Source organism: Balaenoptera ricei, chromosome 2 (genome assembly GCF_028023285.1).
Source record: "Balaenoptera ricei isolate mBalRic1 chromosome 2, mBalRic1.hap2, whole genome shotgun sequence".
NCBI classification, from domain to species: domain Eukaryota; kingdom Metazoa; phylum Chordata; class Mammalia; order Artiodactyla; family Balaenopteridae; genus Balaenoptera; species Balaenoptera ricei.
In genome coordinates this window covers 33,503,924-33,522,989 of record NC_082640.1, presented here as the reverse complement: position 1 = coordinate 33,522,989, position 19,066 = coordinate 33,503,924, and the positions used below count along the sequence as shown (strand labels likewise).

The window sequence follows — 19,066 nt, the reverse complement described above, 5'->3', positions numbered from 1 at the left end:
TTTTTGTTCTTCTTTCTCTAATTGCTTTAGGTGTAAGGTTAGGTTGTTTCAGATGTTTCTTGTTTCTTGAGGTAGGATTGTATTGCTATGAACTTCCCTCTTAGAACTGCTTTTGCTGCATCCCATAGGTTTTGGGTCATCGTGTTTTCACTGTATTTGTTTCTAGGTATTTTTTGATTTCCTCTTTGATTCATTCCTTCAGTGAGCTCTTGGTTATTTAGTAGCATATTGTTTAACCTCCATGTGTTTGTATTTTTTATAGTTTTTTTCTTGTAACTGATTATCTAGTCTCCAGCATTTTGGTCGGAAAAGATACTTGATACGATTTCAGTTTTCTTAAATTTACCAAGGCTTGATTTGTGACCCAAGATATGGGTCTCTGTCCTGCAGAATGTTCCATGAACACTTGAGAAGAAAGTGTATTCTTCTGCTTTCGGGTGGAATGTCCTAAAAACATCAATTTAGTCCATCTGGTCTATTGTGTCATTTAAAGCTTGTTTCCTTATTTATATTCTGTCTGGATGATCTGTTTATTGGTGTTAAGTGGGGTGTTAAAGTCCCCTACTATTATTGTGTTACTGTCAATTTCTCCTTTTATGGCTGTTAGCATTCGCCTTATGTATCGAGGTGCTCCTGTGTTGGGTGCATAAATATTTATAATTGTTGTGTTTTCTTCTTGGATTGATCCCTTAATCACTATGTATTGTCCTACCTTATATGTTGTAATAGTCTTTATTTTAAAGTCTATTTTAGCTGATGTGAGTATTGCTACTCCAGCTTTCTTGTGATTTCCATTTGCATGGAATATCTTTTTCTATCCCCTCACTTTCAGTCTGTATGTGTCCCCAGGTCTGAAGTGGGTTTCTTGTAGACAGCATATATAAGGGTCTTGTTTTTGTATCCATTCAGCCAGTCTGCGTCTTTTGGTTGGAGCATTTAATACGTTTACATTTACACTCAAGGTGATTATCGATATGTATGCTCCTATTACCATTTTCTTAACTGATTTGGGTTTGTTTTTGTTGGTCTTTTTCTTCTCTTGTGTTTCCCACTTAGAGAAGTTCCTTTAGGATTTGTTGTAAAGCTGGTTTGGTGGTGCTGAATTCTCTTAGCTTTTGCTTGTCTGTAAAGCTTTTGATTTCTCCGTCGAATTGGAATGAGATCCTTGCTGGGTAAAGTAATCTTGGTTGTACGTTTTCCCCTTTCATCACTTTAAATATGTCCTGCCATTCCCTTCTGGCTTGCAGAGTTTCTGCTGAAAAATCAGCTGTTAACCTTATGGTGATTCCCTTGTATGTTATTTGTTCCTTTTCCCTTGCTGCTTTCAGTATTTTTTCTTTGTATTTAATTTTTGATAATTTAATATGTGTCTCGGCGTGTTTCTCTTTGGGTTTATCCTGTATGGTACTCTCTGTGCTTCCTGGACTTGACTATTTCCTTTCCTGTATTAGGGAAGTTTTCGACTATAATCTTTTCAAATATTTTCTCAGACCCTCTCTTTTTATCTTCTTCTTCTGGGACCCCTATAATTTGAATGTTGGTGCATTTAATGTAGTCCCAGGGGTCTCTGAGACTGCCCTCAATTCTTTTCATTCATTTTTCTTTATTCCGCTCCCTGGCAGTTATTTCCACCATTTTATCTTCCAGCTCACTTATCTGGTCTTTTGCCTCAGTTATTCTGTTATTGATTCCTTCTAGAGTATTTTTAATTTCAGTAATTGTGTTGTTCATCACTGTTTGTTTGCTCTTTAGTTCTCCTAGATCCTTGTTAAATGTTTCTTGTATTTTCTCCATTCTGTTTCTGAGATTTTGGATCATCTTTACTATCATTACTCTGAATTCTTTTTCAGGTAGGTTGCCTATTTATTCATTTATTTGGTCTTGTAGGTTTTTACCTTGTTCCATTGTGTGTAACAATTTTTTTGGTCATTTCTTTTGTTTTTTTTTTTTAAATGGGTAGTGCTGTATTCCTGTCTCACTGGTTGTTTGGCCTGAGATGTCCAGCACTGGAGTTTGCAGACAGTTGGATAGAGCTGGGTCTTGGTGCTGAGATGAGGACCTCTGGGAGGCCTCACTGCAATTGATATTCCCTGGGGTCTGAGGTTCTCTGTTAGTACAGCCGTTTGGACTTGGAGCTCCCACCACAGGAGCTCGGGCCCAACCTCCGGCCTGGGAACCAAGATCCCGCAAGCCAGTCACTGGGGGATCCTCCCGTCCCCTTAGGTGCCCATGGTCCCCCCACCGGTGCCTTGTAGGTGCCCTAGTTGTGAAGAGACACAAATTCTGCATCCTCCTAGTATGCCATCTTGACTCTGTCTCCTACAGCAATCATTTTTAACAAACCACAATTTGGCACTCAGTAATATACAATACTGACTTATAAGATACGAATCCTTCAGAAAAGAACCAGTCTTTTACCACTTTGTAAACTCACCTGACTAGTCAACTGGGTTTGACAACCTGACTAGCCTCTATGCATACAGCTCACTAAGAACTGGCTTACTGAAACAATTATTTTAGGCAATTAACGAGACCTTTTCAGTGTAGGTTTCCACTTTAATCTGCCAAGACTTATTTTTCCTACTAAAAGTGAATGTATTTTATAAGTTCTATAGCTATCAGGATTTGGTTCTCATTCAGAAGGCGTACATTATATATTTTAAGTAATTATCTAAACATTTAAGAGAAAAATGACTGTGTATTCTTATTTATCAAAGCTAAATAATATATTATTTTCAAATTTCTTGTTTTTTTATTATTATTATATGAATGTATTAGAACATTTAACATCTATTAAATGAGCTGTTAGTTGACAATTTTATTATTTAAAAAAAAGCAAAAGATTACTCTGGATAGTAAAATATACCAAATTAAAACTTGAGAGTAGTATGGCATTTTCCACTTCTAAAATACTTTAATGGTAAAACCAAAAACTTCTGCTTTTATAATGGGCAACCATGGATTTTTATTAAAAATTTATAATTACATTAATTCCCAACTATAGTTAAGAAATGAAACCCTTCAAAGAGACTAATATTTACCTATATTTACAAAAGCTCTATCTACTTGCTCTTTTTCTTTTAACACCAAGTTTCTTTAAAAGCTATAGATTTAAAAGGTTCTTGGGGTTTTTTGGTCCAGGGGAGGTCCTTTTGCCTTAAAATATGTTGGAGGGAGATGGTGGAGAGAGAGAGAGGAAAGAAAGAAAATACTTGAAATGAAAATGATTCCAAGTCAACTATTTCTCAGTTTATCTCAATTTTCTTTCTAGGCAAGATTAGCTGCAGTATTTAACTTTTTTGATGATATACTTGATATATAAACAAATATATGGAGACTACTTCCCTACCTATAAGTTACTCAGTACCTCATGATTTGTGTTCACAGGTAGATTCTTTACACACCTGGATGAAAAAATGAACACAACATCCTGGCTAACAGCTATTTAAGGAGGTCATTAGCATTTCAAATAGCTCAGATAAAGTGCTTTCACACTTTCCCTAATCTTCCTCTTGCACAACTAGGTCTCAAGCTTTTATTAAATGTGAGGAACTCAACAGCTTTGAAATTCAAAACTAACCCCATATGGAAAACTACTTTTATTTTTCCTATGTCTCATTCTTTTACTTTCTTACATTCTAGGGATGGTAAAATGTCGTATCTTTTTGGAGTGTTCCAAAAAATTGTCAGAAATTCTTCTTTGAAAATGTTTGTTTTCCTTAAAGCACCTTTAGGCTCAGGCAACAAGTTGTTATTTTTTAGGTCGCACCGAGCAGCGTGCGGGATCTTAGTTCCTCAATCAGGGATCGAACCTGTGTCCCCTGCAGTGGAAGTGCAGAGCCCTAACCACTGGATGGCCAGGGAAGTCCTTCAGGCAACAAGTTTTGAGTATGTCTTAGAAGGAGGGACTGCAAATAGTTCGGAATGGTGTGGGGAAAAAAGAAGATGGAGAAGTAAGTAGGGGTTAGCTTAGTAAGGCACATGGCTGGGTGGTTAAGAGGAAGGACTTTATTGTGGTAAACTTCAGTTCAAAGTATGCTAGCCACTCACCAGCTAACGCAACCCTGGACAAATCAGCAAGCATTTCTAAATCATCTCACTTGTGTTTTTAATTAATTTTTTTTGGAGTATAGTTGCTTTACAATGTTGTGTTAGTTTCTATATAACAGCAGAGTGAATCAACTATACATATACATATACCCCCTCTTTTTTGGATTTCCTTCACATTTAGATCACCACAGAGCACTGAGTAGAGTTCCCTGTGCTACACAGTAGGTTCTCATTAAATCATCTCACTTGTTAAATGAAGGTAACAATACTTCTCCTCTTAAGATTGTCTGGTGACTACCTGAGAGAATGCTTAGCACAGAATTAGCTGGTAGTTAAGAAAGTTCAAAGGGCAATAAGAAATCACTAAAGAATTTTAAGCAGATAGACAGATGTAAATGCATAGTGAAGAATGTATTATAGAGAGCCAAAACTGCAAGTGAAGATCAGTCAGGATGCTGTTTTAGTAATCTGAGAAACCATAGCATGACATTTGCTAAGATGGTGAAGAAAAAGAAGGATGGATCCTAGAGTTACTATGGGTTTAAAATCAATAGGAAGTTGTGGCTAACTGGGGATGAAGAAAAGGAAGAATCAGAATGACACCTGGGTTCTAGCATGGATAGTAATACCCACCTATTGTGAGAGGAGGGAAAAAAGGGCTTGAGGGACACTGCTGGGGAGGACAAAATAAGCAGATAAGTTCAGCTTTGTTGAGTTTAACACAGGTATGGAAGAAACATTCATGAGCTGGGTGAACAGGGGTCTCAAGTGCAAACAAAAAACTATTTATGATACCAATCTCAGAATTGTTAATATATACAGGATATTAACTGAAGATATGGGACTGGAGATTACCCAAAAAGAATATAGAGAGAAGAATGTTAAGGTCAGAATCCTACAAAATTCCAATACTTAATGGTTGTAAAGAGGAAACATTTGCAAGGACAGAGATCACAAACAGAAGGAAGCTCAGGCATATCATTAAACTTATGGGAGGAGTTTCAAGAAGTAAAGAGTAGTCAGTAGTGCTAAATTTTGCTAAGAAATCAAGTACTGACCAAAAAACAAAACAAACAAACAAACAAACATGGGAGTAGGGGAAGTACCCAAGATGCTTATTTGGGGAGGGAAAAAAAAGGTATAGAGAGATAGATGGATCTGTTCCCTTCTACCATAACATTACTAGCCAAAATAATGTTTTGAGTTCTTTTTTTTTCCTAATGACATACAAATGCAGAAAATCAGATTCAGCCAAACAGGTTAATATACACATCAGTTAATAAATAAGCATTCCTAAGTTATTTAAAAACAAAAACAAAAAACCCTCCTAAAACATTTACCTACTTTTATAAAGAAGCCATACAGGAAAAACACTGCAGAACTGTGAAGTCCCCCTATTACACAGAACAAAGAGACCTTGTAATTACTAAGCCACGGTTTCTAGGCTCTTTCAAGTTTTACCAACTTGCTGCCCCTTAACCTTCTTCCTTATGTCATTAAGAAAATGAAAAAATCACTGTATTCCCCTTGAATGGAGACAAACAATAGAGACTTTGAATGCATTTAATATCCCCCCTCTAGATCACTTTTTTTCTCCATTCTAAAAGAATAAAATAGAGCTATCACTATTGTTATCTTGCCTCAATATTAGGTCATTTAGAGATTCTTCTCCCTCTAGAAAACTGGCTTCTACACTACGAATGAAACCAGTGTACTAAAAAGGATACTCCCTAGTTCTGCAACCAGAGACCAGTACAGTAGAGAAACAATTAAAGATTATCTGTTCTCAAGGTTCTAATGTTACCAGAGTACTAGAGGAGTAGGTAAACCTTTATGTTGGGTACCCATCAAAATGTAATCTACAGTCAAATTTGAATGACTTTCACTAAAATTGTTATATTTACAAGTACCTTCATCTCTACCTGGCAGCAATAAGATGAATCTGTTAAGAAGAAAATTAAATACATCTTCTCAAATTCAGAACAAAGGAAATATGATATAAATATTTAAGCACCAACATAAATTTTAAATATTCAGGTGAAACTCAAACAATTGTTCTACTCATGAATAAAGTATTTAGATTATCTGTATAAAATTCTGACACATCTAGCAAATTTAAATGCAGAGAAAATGTATTTTGCAACAATTATTTCATTAATTAAAAGTGATTAGTTTTAAGTTTTTTCTCTTCCATTCCAAATGTTAAGAAAACCAAAGTATCTGGAAAAATCAAACTCTTAAGCCATGAAAAACAAAATAGGCATTAAAAGAAAAAGAAAAAAAAAAAAAAACTTCCCCCTGAAACAAACACAGTGACCAACATACCAACGTTAGCTCTGAAAGTTAGAGATACTAAATTTATCAGCAAAAATTTACAGAAAATAAATTACTTAAACTTCAAAATGAGCTAGACTATTTAATTCAAGATTATACATACATGCTCAACTACTGGTTCCATCAGTGAGTTAGAGCTTAACCCATGACTTAACACTAGCTCCCATTTATAAATTAAAATTAGAATTTTTAAACGTCTTACAGAATTTTGCTTTAAAACAACTTTTTAAGTTTATTCTGGTGCATTAGTTAACAAGTTCCTATCCTGAACAGTTATAGCCTATTCTATTTAACAGACTAGCTGGCAAGAGTATATACATAATGCAGAAGTTATTGCCAAACGGAGAATGCTCTTAAAGACAAACGGAAACAACATAGGACAAGTAACACACTACGTGTGTGTAGTCATCTTGCCTTCAATTGAAGGCCTGCGAAATACTGGAAAGGTGTAATATATCATTTTAAAACCTAGATCTATACATACTAATTGTTTCTATATTGTACTTAAAAATCAGAAATGTGCTATTCATACCTGTTCAGAGTTAAGTCAAATACTACCGCCACCTCTCAAAAAATGTTCCTGATGTACTTTCTTAAAAGAAAATACTTCTTCTGGTATGTGCTTACCAAAGAAACATGTACTGAGAAAAGCTGGCGTGAACAACAATGCCAATGTAAAACATTAAGCCCTCTACTTAAATGAAGCAATACATACAATATAACCAACAAAAATATAACTGCTCACTTAAGTGGGTAAAAATTCTCCCAATTTCCTTCAGCTGATCTTAATGTCCAGAAAATGGATTTAGATCCATCTACATCTTAGAAAATGGAATTTAAAATAGGCTATTAGTTTAGGCAAAAACTAATCAACAAGTCAGAGAGCTTCAGAGGCACACTTTAATGAGAACACTTAAGGGGCTACCCATTAGAGAAATTTTGAAGCACATTCTTCTGGTGGCAATATAAATTGGAATAACCTTTTCGAAAGGCAATTTGGCTACTGAAGTGTTTATATCCTTTGATCTAGGTAAGCCCACTCCAAGGGATTTTTCCAAAAGAAATAAAGAGGAAAGTATTCTAAAATTTACACAAAGAGGTTTGTTCAACACAATACCGTTTAAAATGGTGAAAAATTAGGAACAATCTAAACGTAAAACAGGTAAAAGACTAGGTAAATTAAGGTCCCATTAACCTAAGAGAATTATATAGCAAATGAAATGAAAACAATTTTAATAATAGATGATATAATTTAATGAAAAAACATAAAACTGCCTTTATTTACAATGAGGGGGAAAATATAAGAATATGGTAAGGTGCAGAATAGAAGAGGAGGAAAAAAATAAGACCACCTCACGATGATCTTCTTGTGGATATCTGGGTGACTTTTCTTGATTTTATTATTACTATAGTATTGCTTATGCAATAGAGCAGAAAAGCATTAATTTAAAAACTTTTGCATGATCTGGAAGAAGCAGCATAGCAAATACAAGTATACTGATTATTCAAATTATTCTATACCTTAATTTCTATGCGATCAAAGAGCAACAATATAAAGACAAGAGCCTCTAAAGGAAACTTCTGGTACTGAAACATACTACAATTATTTCATAAGTAAGAAATGTCAATAGATTCATAAATACTTTTTTTTAAGTTTTGGTAGTCTACCTATACCTCTGAAAAATAGAAATCCATCCATTTCCTGTTTCAAAAGGGTGTCAATTACTTTACGTCCACCTTTGAAAGAAATGAAGTTTGAACGAAGGAGAAAGTTTTACCTTGTTCTATATAAAATGAATCCATGATCTTTTAAAAAACAAAACTAAAATTATAAGCATATTAAAAATGCCAACAATATTGCTAGATTTAAAGTATACTGAAGTTTTAAAAAAGGGGAGGTATACTGGGGGATAAAAAAAAAAACAGCTGGCATTTCAATTCTTTAAAAAGGACCAACTTAACCCTACCCACATATATATGTCTTTTAGCAACTTAACATCTTAAGTTTATGGAAAATGACATATCAAATAGACCTCCTCAAGATGTCATTTACAAAAACTGACAAATGACTCCTCAAACATCCAATCCAAGAGAAAAGCCTGTTACTGGAGATGATTTTTATTCAAGGATTTTTTAATGACACTTAAATTCTGAACTAAAAGTAATGATAAAGAAAGTCAAGTTTGCTTCTCTGAACACCTATTTCCTGTCCAAACAGCCCTTTTGTTCTGCTTCCCTGCTTAATTTTAATGTTCAGTTTGCATCAGAAAATAGCAACAATGACAAAACCTGACATACACAGAAGCATAAAGGAGCAAAAGTGTAAAATAAAGGATCATTAAAAGATTAGAACAAAAATCCTACCAACAAAACCTCCACAATTTTCTGTTTGCTTCACCTCAGATTAACTTCACTTGAAGCTGTACTCCAAAGCAACCAAACCTGAATACCAAGCTCCACCTTCTCCAATTTTAGTGGCTGAAGAGTAAAATCTCCTCCCTGTTAGTGAAACTGATAATTGTGATTGGATACGGCTAATATCCATTATTTTAAAGAACTTTTCCTTGCTAGCAGGTTAGGTAAACACACTAAAACCCCCTGGATAAGCTGGTTTCTTAAAGGAACAGTAGGTAATGTTTCAGTTTTCCCATCACATACTATTTGCTTACCCTTTTGTCTAGGTAAAAAATAAATAAACCAAGTAACAGAAATGAAAATCTCACAGAAGCAGCATTAATTTGCAGTTCAGCGACCAACTGTTTAAAATACAATGCTTTTAAGCTAAATCATTTGATATTCTTTACAGAGCCTGAAGGTGAAGTTATGCTTTATAAAGACAAGACTCCTTTTTCAATACAGTTCACATTTTGTATGAAAATTTTAAAACAGCAACAGAAAATCCACTGCAAAATTTTGCTAATAAGAACAAAACAGTCTTTTCTCTAAGACTTAAACATAAAACCACATCTTGAGTGAAAATACATAGCACTAAAACACTGAATGCAAAAATTTCATTTCTAAGCTATCAAATTCACTGATACTTACGTTCTCAGTATCACAAGAATAGAGTGAAATTTTCAGTGACATCAGACTGATAATTCTATTTGAAACTGAAGAAAAATGAGGCAGAAACATTATTTCTATATTACCACATTTACAGGTCTGACGCGAGTTTTTGCAAGGATAATGCTTATCCACTGCAAATGGATATCTATAAAAGGAGAAGGCAACTTGTTCTAATGAACATGTTCAGGTATAAAGTTTGGGATGGTTTAAGTTGTTTTTTTAAAAAATTATTTTTTTTTTTAAGAGATGGGTGGACACTATTTTGCACCCTACTTAAGTATTACTTTAATGTGGCATGGAAACCCTAAGGTACAGCTGAAGGGTATACATACGCCTCTTAAAATAGTAAGTTACGTTAAATGTTATTTTTACTACAGAGATTCTGATTTTTCAACAAAAAAGACCTATAGTCACTTTGTACATTACTAAATTTGCTGTATTTTATTATGTTTATTTTAATTAAAACTGTGTATGGTTTTAGGAGCTTGATCCATTAACTATTACTCTGACATTAATCATTATCTGATTGAATGACATTTAAATAATATTCACCTCTACCAAAAATTGACTGATTTATAAAAAGATTCAAAATTAAAGCAAATTAGCGTAGCTCCTTCTTAAAATATATTCAGTATGTTTATATAATTTTTAATTTGAATTTAGTTTTCTAAGTTAAAAACCTTTCAAGCATTTTTCCTCAAAGAAAATTCATATATTAGAACAACATAAAGCCAACAAACTTGTTTTGAATACAAAGAGAAGTCTTTGTAAGAAACTGAAAATTCACATAATTGCAACTAGACATGAATATGGAGTAATACCCTGCAGAAGCCCAAACAGCTGCATAATCTATTATGCCTTTTAAGTGGACAAATTGAAAGAGCCAATTCACAGAGGTCTAGTCCCAAAATCCTTTGCAAGGATTCATGGCTGTGAATGCCCAGTACTTCACGAGTCAAGTTCAGGTTTTCTTCCCACTGTGTGAACACTTGCAAAAGGACACTGGAAGCCGAAGAGGTACAGGAACAAACAACAGAAAAAATACATAATTTGAGTTACCGCATAGAACTTGAGTTAATCGTAAAACAAGTTTTAGGTGGCCAAAACTTTACAGGGTTATAGAAAAATGATGGCAAACATTTTAATCTTAAAATTTGCCAAGCATAAAATTAGTAGACAGTTATGGGAACCAAATGAACCTTTGTTCTAATACTAATTTTTCACATAGAAGTTAATTATCTGTGGAAAACAAACGCATAGAACATACACTAATTTAACACCAACACCACTCTCAATCTATAACCAACAGAAAAGAGAAATATAGACTTAGCTATTCCAGATTGTTCAAAGATCTCCAGGACCTACTTGAAAGAACTTCAAGTTGAATCATTTTAGGTGGCTTACAGGTTAAAATTAAGGGTATTTTATTCCTCTTCTAAATCCATAGTAGAAGAAAACAACAGCAAAAATAAATGAAAAGAAAGCATTACCAAAAAAAAAAAAAAAAAAAGCATTACCACAACTGAGATTATTTGAAAACAATATTGCTTCATAGGAACAGGGAGGCTGCAAAAGCTTCAAGGCTCCCAGATTGCATGTGACAATACCACTTTTTGAACATCAAGTATTCAAAGGACGTATTGTGTATTTTTTGTGGGAGTTCAGAGGTTTTCCCAAACCTATCAACTGAAAACAATTTAGAAGAGCACAAGCCACTGAACAACTTGGTCTCATTTCACTTTTGATTAAAAAGACCCTATATAAAGAATCAATACCTAGACTATTAGGAACAACTTTTGGTACATACAGAGCAGGGTGAAAACTTCCATAGAATTTTTAAGCACTGAGAATAGCTCAAACTATTCTTCCTACAACAGAAATTAATCCTTGGCAGTAGTATCCCTGGGAGCTATATAAATATAATTACAGGTATAATATAAAATGTATTTTATATATAATATAAAATATAAAATATAAATACAGGTAGTTAAGGCAGTAGTAGATGAAAGGACCACCCTGACATTAGCAAAAACATGACTAGGGTCACTAAGGATAAAGTCTGAAAAACACCAACTAACAGAGGAAAAAAAAATTAAATATTTCCCTGACAAATACATGGTGTCTACAAAAGTGAGGTATGTATTTGAGTTTGCAACTCCTGATGACTATCTTCTAACTCATTAAGGGAAAAAAATACAAGGTGAGAATCGGGGAGAGAGGGAGGGTGGTGATGGCCCATTCAGCAAAATACTAAACACAAAGGAAACATTAAGAAAATAAACAGATAAGAAAGCATAAACCAAGCTGATAGAAAAGATGTCTTTCTATAAGACAGTAAATTGCTTTAAGTCTAAAGGAATAAACAAGGTCACCAATAAATGTAAATTAAAAAGGAACAAAGATCATAATATTGAGACCGAAATATAAGTAAAGGAAAAAGCACTCATAACCCTCAATTATTTAGATTTATTTATTTATTTTATTTATGGCTGTGTTGGGTCTTCGTTTCTGTACGAGGGCTTTCTCTAGTTGTGGCAAGCGGGGGCCACTCTTCATCGCGGTGCGTGGGCCTCTCACTATCGCCGCCTCTCTTGTTGCGGAGTACAGGCTCCAGACGCGCAGGCTCAGTAATTGTGGCTCACGGGCCCAGTTGCTCCGCGGCATGTGGGATCTTCCCGGACCGGGGCACGAACCCGTGTCCCCTGCATTGGCAGGCAGATTCTCAACCATTGCGCCACCAGGGAAGCCCTATTTAGATTTAATAGTCATAAATTTTCATGTGCCAAATAACATGCAATAGATCATCTAAGTAAACTGCTAGATGTAGAAAAATGAAAGAAAACAGATTGGCAGACTTTAAATTCGCCTTTCTTTAGCAGCCTAAGCCAGGAAAAAAAAAACCAGAAAAACCCAAAAAACCCAAAAGACGAATGATGCATAGCAATTATTTCATAAGGATAATTTTTATATAGCTATCAAAAGAAAAGCTTCTTTTCTCAAGTCACAGGAAAACACTTTTAATTTTAGTCATGAAGAAAACCAACAATTTTAAAAAGCACAAGTTGAATAAGGAGCATTCTCTACCTATTGAAAAGTTTATTCATTCATCTAACTTTCTGAACACCTACTATATGCTGGGCACCACTAGCTGCTGTGGACGCCATGGTGAACTGTCTCTCCATTGTAGAAACTTACAGTCTAGAGTTAGACCAGGGCTGTCCAGCAAAAAAACAATGCAAGCCACATACTATTTTCCATTTTCTAGTGGCCACGCTAAAACATTTCAATAAAGTTAAATTAAATGTAATATTTTATTTAACACAAAACATGTAAAAGCATTTTTTAAAGTAATGAAGCATTACTTCAATATGTAATCAATATTTTAAAAATTGAGCTCTTTTCCCTTTTTTGTGCTAGAAATCAAGTTCTTATTTCATACTTACAGCACATCTCAATTCAGACTTGCCATATTTCAATAGCCAGATGTGGCTACTTAAATAAAATACCATAGCTATTAGCCACATGATTACTTATAAATTAAGATAAATTTTCATTGTTGCAAAAGACTATCTCTGCTGTCCATTATAATAGCCACTAGTCACATGTGGCTACTGAGCACCTGAAATGTGACTAGTAAGCCTGAGGATATGAATTTTTTTGTATTATTTAATTTTAGTTAATAATAAATAGCCACAAATGGCTAGTAACTACCAGATTGGAAAGCACAGCTTTAGAAGAAAAAGATGCTAAAACAAAGCACATGTGTCCAATGTGAAAAGAGTAAATACAGCCAACAGAAGAACTTAACCTCTTTTGCCAGCATTAAGGATTAATTCATCAAGGAAATCACAATGAAGCAAACGGGGACAGCATATGCAAAGATCCTGAATGGGAAAAAAGTGAAAATACAGTAGAAATAATGAAGGAAAGTATCAAGGAGCAAAACAAAGTTATTTGCAGGCGACTGATTTGGATCATGGAATATAAATAGGATAGGAAGGTGGCGGCGAAGTGGAAGCAGCCTTACCACTTGGAAATAATAAGTCTTGCAATAAAGTCTGTCCCACTCTCTTCACTCAGTAAACTCCAGTCATTCCAATCTCGGTCAAATCCTAAATCAAGCCAGGTACTTTTCGTCCCCTTTGTGCTAGCAGTTCCCTTTACTTGGGAAATTTCCCCCAGCACTTTCCTGATCTTAGAACTCAGAATCACAGTTCCAAATTTTCTATACAGGACAAGCGTTAAGGCAGTAATCCAACTGGAAGATACGGGGTGGAGTGGGTAGGGTGGGGTTTGAAGCTGTCTGCAAGGCAATTTTTACAAAAAAATTTTACAGAAAAAGTTCAGTGTGTCATTATTTTTTTAATGTTCTGACAGACTGGGGAAGCTAAGAAAACTCCCCAAACACACTTTAGTATCACCACTAACTTTAAACATTATATTCTCAGGACATCCAACTAGCACCTTCTAATCTCTATCAACACACCCTATTTCTTTCCTTCCCAGCACTTATCAAAATCTGAAAACTGTTTACTCATCGGTTTGTTAATAGCCTAGCTTTTCCAACAGACTGTAAACTCCATGAGAGCAAAGACCTTGTATCATTTTTATCATTGTATACTCAGCACTTAGCACAATGTCCAACTAGCAAAAAATAAGGACAATTATTTCACTTCACATGTTATGTCAAAATAAATCCGGGATGAACAGAAAAGAGATAGATGTGAAAAATGAAACCACAAAAAAACTAGAAGAAAACAGTTATCTGGGTAAGAGAATCCATTAAATATGAAAGTAGAAGCTAAATATAAAAAGAAAGTATTAACCTAAACTTCTTAAAAGGTAAAAACTCTTCTACGTTATTAAAAAAAATATATCGTAAACAAATGAAAGGCTAATGAAGAGTCAGGGAAAATGTTTGTAGTATGTGTCAAAGGGTGGCTATCCTAAATATATAAAAGGCTAAAAAGGGTATCGCAAATATAAAACACCACCCCAAATGAGCCAAAGACAAACTAGATGTCCAAAACCTATATCTCTACTCATTATCATAATTAATTAGTCTAAGAAATAAATAATCTTACGGAAAGGGAAAGAAGGAAAGAAAATACTATTTCTTGGTAAAGATATGGAGGAAATGTGTATTCTCTCATATTTTCAGTCAAACTTTACACAGGTTTGGTCAACTTTATACTATGTTAGTCAAACTTTTAAGACAAGATTTGTCAGTATTTATTAAAAGACAAAAAATGTTTACATCCTTTAAGCAATTTTAAGACAGGCTGAATCCTAAAGGAATGAGAAATACATAGTAAGATTTAGCTCTTAAGATGTTCTTCACCACATTATAATAGTGAAAATGGGATAAAGTAACACGTTATACACGACAGGTGACTAGTTAAATTACAGTACTTTCATGAGATGAAATGGTATGCACCTTTTAAAAATTATATTTTTAATGTATGGGGACCTAATGATAAACATGAGGAAATCCTGTGCCCCCCAGCAGTTTACATTCAAGCAGGGGATACAGACAATAACCAAATAAATCATTTCAGATGTTAGGTTCTAAAAGGAAACGAAGAAGGGTAACAGAGTCGTCAGGGAAAGTGGTCTGAGAAGGCATCTCAAAAGGAGTGACTTTTGAGCACAACACGATTGAGTGTTCCAGGCAGAAGGAAAAACAATTTTAAGAGAACTAAGCTTGGCATGCTCATGAACCCCCCAAAAGACCAGTATTACTGGGGGTACATGAGTCAGGGGAGAGTGGCAGGAGATAAGTGTATGATGCTGGCAGGCCTGATAGTCTCGAGCAGCACCGTCCAATCTGTAGCCACAAGCAAGGCCAGCCTAAAAAGTACCTGAAGTGGAAAAAACAACGAATTGCGAAGACAGTCTGAAAAAAGATAAGTAAAATACCCCATTAATAATTTCTTATACTGATTACTTGTTGAATCATAATATTTTTGGGTTAAAAAAATATTTCACCTGTTTCTCTCCCTTTTTTTTTGTAAATGTGGCTATCAGAAAATTTTAAATTTCTTATGTGGCTCGCATTTGTAACTCCTATTATATTTCCATTGGACATTGCTGGTCTAGGGTATAAAAAAGTTTGAATTTATTTTGTACTGAAAAGTTGTGGAGGGTTTTGAGTCTGGGAATAACATAATCTAATTTATACATTTAAATGATTGTTCTGCACAGGAAAAGTAAGTAGACAGTAGGGGAGAGAATGTTGAAGCAAAGATACCAGTTAGGTGACTACTACCACCATCTTTCGTACAACAAAGATGTTGAGACGGATCATATTTGGGATAAGTTTTGAAGATAGAAGCAGTCTAGTACTGTTTACAATTCAACATTTAGTTGTTTAGGATATGAAGAATACACAAAAACAGAAAGACTGGGGGTATACCTGCCAAAATGTTAATGATTATTTATTCTTTGTAACTTTTCTGAAAGTTTGAAAAAAAAATGCCCTAATAATCAAATACAAAAGTGAGTTTGTTTTTTTTTTAACACGATAAAATAGCCCTATCAAAACAAAGCATCCTGACATTTGTCTGCAGGCTGCATACACTGTTTAAAACACACACACACCCCATCTCTCATGCCTTTAAATAAAAAACAGCTTATTCAAAGATATACATAACCTCATATTACTTACACACACACCGTTTTCAGGAAGTTAATCCTGCTCCCTAATTTGTCTTTGCATTGCTGTTTGCATGATAAATAAAAGCACTCCCAAATCTGAGGCAAAGGAAATAAAAAGTACTTAAATGTGTGGTTAACATATCCCGGTAAATACTCACCACACAGCTTTCTCCAAAAATGTTCCCAAGGACACACTTAATGTAATTCCAGAGAATAACACTTTGGCCCTAATCCTTTTCCTTAAAGGCTCTGCCATTTGATATGTGCTTCCCTTAACTAAAGTCTGCATAACTGAAAGGATAAACTTAGGACAGGTTTCTTTTACATGAGTATACTAAGGCACAAGAGAAGTTTTAAGTAACTTGCCAGAGACTACAAAGGGGGAAGGAGGAACACAGAGTGATTTATTTTATACCCAATCAAGTGTTTTTTCTACTATGCTTACATTTTGCACTGAAAATGGAGGTATCAAATAGTGCCAGACTTCTTACCACAGGATTTCCAAGGAAAAGATTCACTGTATACAGATTAACAGGAACCCTGGTTTCTCATGCAAATGTTCAAAAACTGTGAACCAACCACTACGGATATGAATCTTCCATTAAAACATAAAAGAGAATCCTAAAGTTTTTCATTTATTTTATTTCTAGTATTTCAATCTATTTTACTCCTGACTACCTAAAACTTCCCAATGAAATCTACATTTACTCTAAAGAAACTCGCACTTGTGCACCAGGAGCCAGGAAACAAGAAATGTTCATAAACCACAGCTGTTGACAGCAAAGCAAAATCAAAAACATAATCTGAAGCCCCATGAGTTACGGAAGATTAACACAATATTGTACAGCAATGAAAGGACTGAACTACAGTCGCGTACTACTTTTATAAAGCTCAAAAGAAAAGCAAACTAAACACACTGAGCACACAAACGTTATGTGATGAAACTTTCTAAAAAACGAAACAGAATGGTAAACAAAATCCACTAAACTGAAATGATTACCTCAGTAAGGAGAGGCAGAGGTATAAGACAGGTAAGAAACTCATAAACATATGTAAGTTTTGGTAATGTTCCAGTTACTGGTTTGGGGGTGCAAATCGTGGGTTTGTATTATATTTTATCTCTTTATACCGTATTGTGTGTATTCATACTTTTGTGGTATCAAATATACTTTGAATACTTGGCTTTTTAAAAAAGGGCTTTATGGAGGTATAAGTGACATACAATAAACTGCACATACTTTAAAGTGTAAAATGTGATCTGTTGTGGCACAGGAAATTATCACTACAATCAAGATAATAATCCAACAACCCCTAAATACTCCTCATGTACACCTTTGCGATCCCTGTCTCATTAAATGTGTTTTAAAACGTTAAAGAAAAAAAGTTAAAAGACAACCTGTTTGGGAATTTTGCAGAAAGAGAACATTTTCCCCTGAAGCCCTAGACTATGGGAAACTTGGCAAGTGTCCTAAAATTGGCAATATAAATATTACATAACTAACCTTAAAAGTGTATGGGATTTTACATTAAAAAGTCACATTCCGAATTTAATCTGCAAGAGGACTTTAAATCTCTTTATCGGAGCATTAAACCATTAAAAACTAACCAGTTTTTACCGCCAAACAACTTTAAACATAAATGGTCTGTGCGTAACCCCCCTTAACTTCTTCACAATGTTGAACGACCTTCTAGCTGTTAAGATAAATCATCAGAGCACCTTAATCGTGTGGTTTAGCACAAGCTTTCAACGTAAAGTTAAAATTATTTCAAACACAATATTCTGCTGTACTTGTTTACGTAGCTAGACGGCAACTTGAAAATACTATTTGAGAAGAAAACTCAGAAATCCTGAGTCCACCAAACAGCAGCAGAGGAAAAAGAGACCGACCCCAATCCCCTTTTCTAGTCCGACTTGCTAGACTTTCCCCCTTGCCGGCTTCTGAAAACACCGCAGGTGAAAAACATTCCAAAAAGGATTCAGGCTCAGAGCCGCGGGGCGGGGAACTTGACCAGGGCTGGTGACAGGGACGCGCCCGAGGGTGCCCGGGTTCCCTCCGACCCCTCACCCACCAACTGCTTGGCACCGGGTGCGAGCGGCGAGCGCAGCGGCCCCCGAGGCCCGCAGGGAGGGGGAATTCGACCTCTGCGCGCCAGCCCCCGCCCCCGCCCCCGGCGGGAAGCCCCGGACCGCGAGCGCCGGGCGCGCGCCCGAGGGGGCCCGCTGCGCCCCGGCCCCTGCCCCCGGGGCCGGGAATCCCCTCGCCCCTCAGCAAACGCCCGGCCCGGGCCCGCGAGCGAGCGGCCGGCCCACCACCTGCTGCGCCCGCCGGCCGCCCTCCGCTTCCGGCTCCCCCGGGCCGGGAAGAGCCGGGGGCGGGCCTCGCCTCAGCCTCAGCCGAGTGGGGGAAGGGAGTGAGAGGGGGAGGGGTGGCGCCGGGCCGCCAGGGCCCTGTGGGCCGCGGTCCTCACCTGGCGGCGGCTCTCTCCGCCTGACGCGCTGCCCGCCTCCGCCGGTCGCCGCCGGTGAATGGGGACAGGTGAAGCCACCGAACCGCTGCTCGCCCCGGCCCGGCCGCCGCCACCAGCCCCTCCGCCTGCTGTTTATTAAACTTTTCTGTTTGGTTGTTCGGCCTGTGACGCGGCCGCGGAGGAGAGCTCCAGGATTGGCCGACTCCTACCGCTGACGCGGCACCCCCCCCCGCCCGCAGCCTAATTATCACCGGCCGGGGCGGAGCCGCAGGCGGGAGCCGGTGGTGAGGGGCGGGGCCAGGGCTCGGAGCGCGCAGCGATTGGCTACGGCCCAGAGAAGAGGCGGGGCGGAGCGAGGGGAGACGCTCCTCCGCCCTCTCCGCCTCCACTGTTCCTTCCTCCGCTCGCCCTGGGGGCTTCTTCCCGGCGGCGGGAGGACGTTTCGAGGGGTTTCGAGGAGATGTGATGGGTCGGGGGCAGATAGGTTCAG

The 19,066-nt window shown here is 36.7% G+C and overlaps 1 protein-coding gene across 4 annotated transcripts in view; it reads right to left on the bottom strand.

Annotated features, from left to right (window-relative positions):
* Positions 1-18,742, bottom strand: part of ZFAND6 (zinc finger AN1-type containing 6) — a 75,326-nt gene extending 56,584 nt beyond the window's left edge. Inside the window, exon 1 of one of the 4 annotated variants that reach the window (XM_059912316.1) lies at positions 18,577-18,742. The gene's annotated coding sequence lies outside the window, so the exon portion shown is untranslated. Of the gene's footprint in view, positions 1-8,748; positions 8,772-18,576 lie in introns of those variants that run through there. The other 3 variants (XM_059912313.1, XM_059912314.1, XM_059912315.1) reach the window with 3 other exon arrangements.
* Between the last annotated feature and the right edge of the window lie 324 nt (positions 18,743-19,066).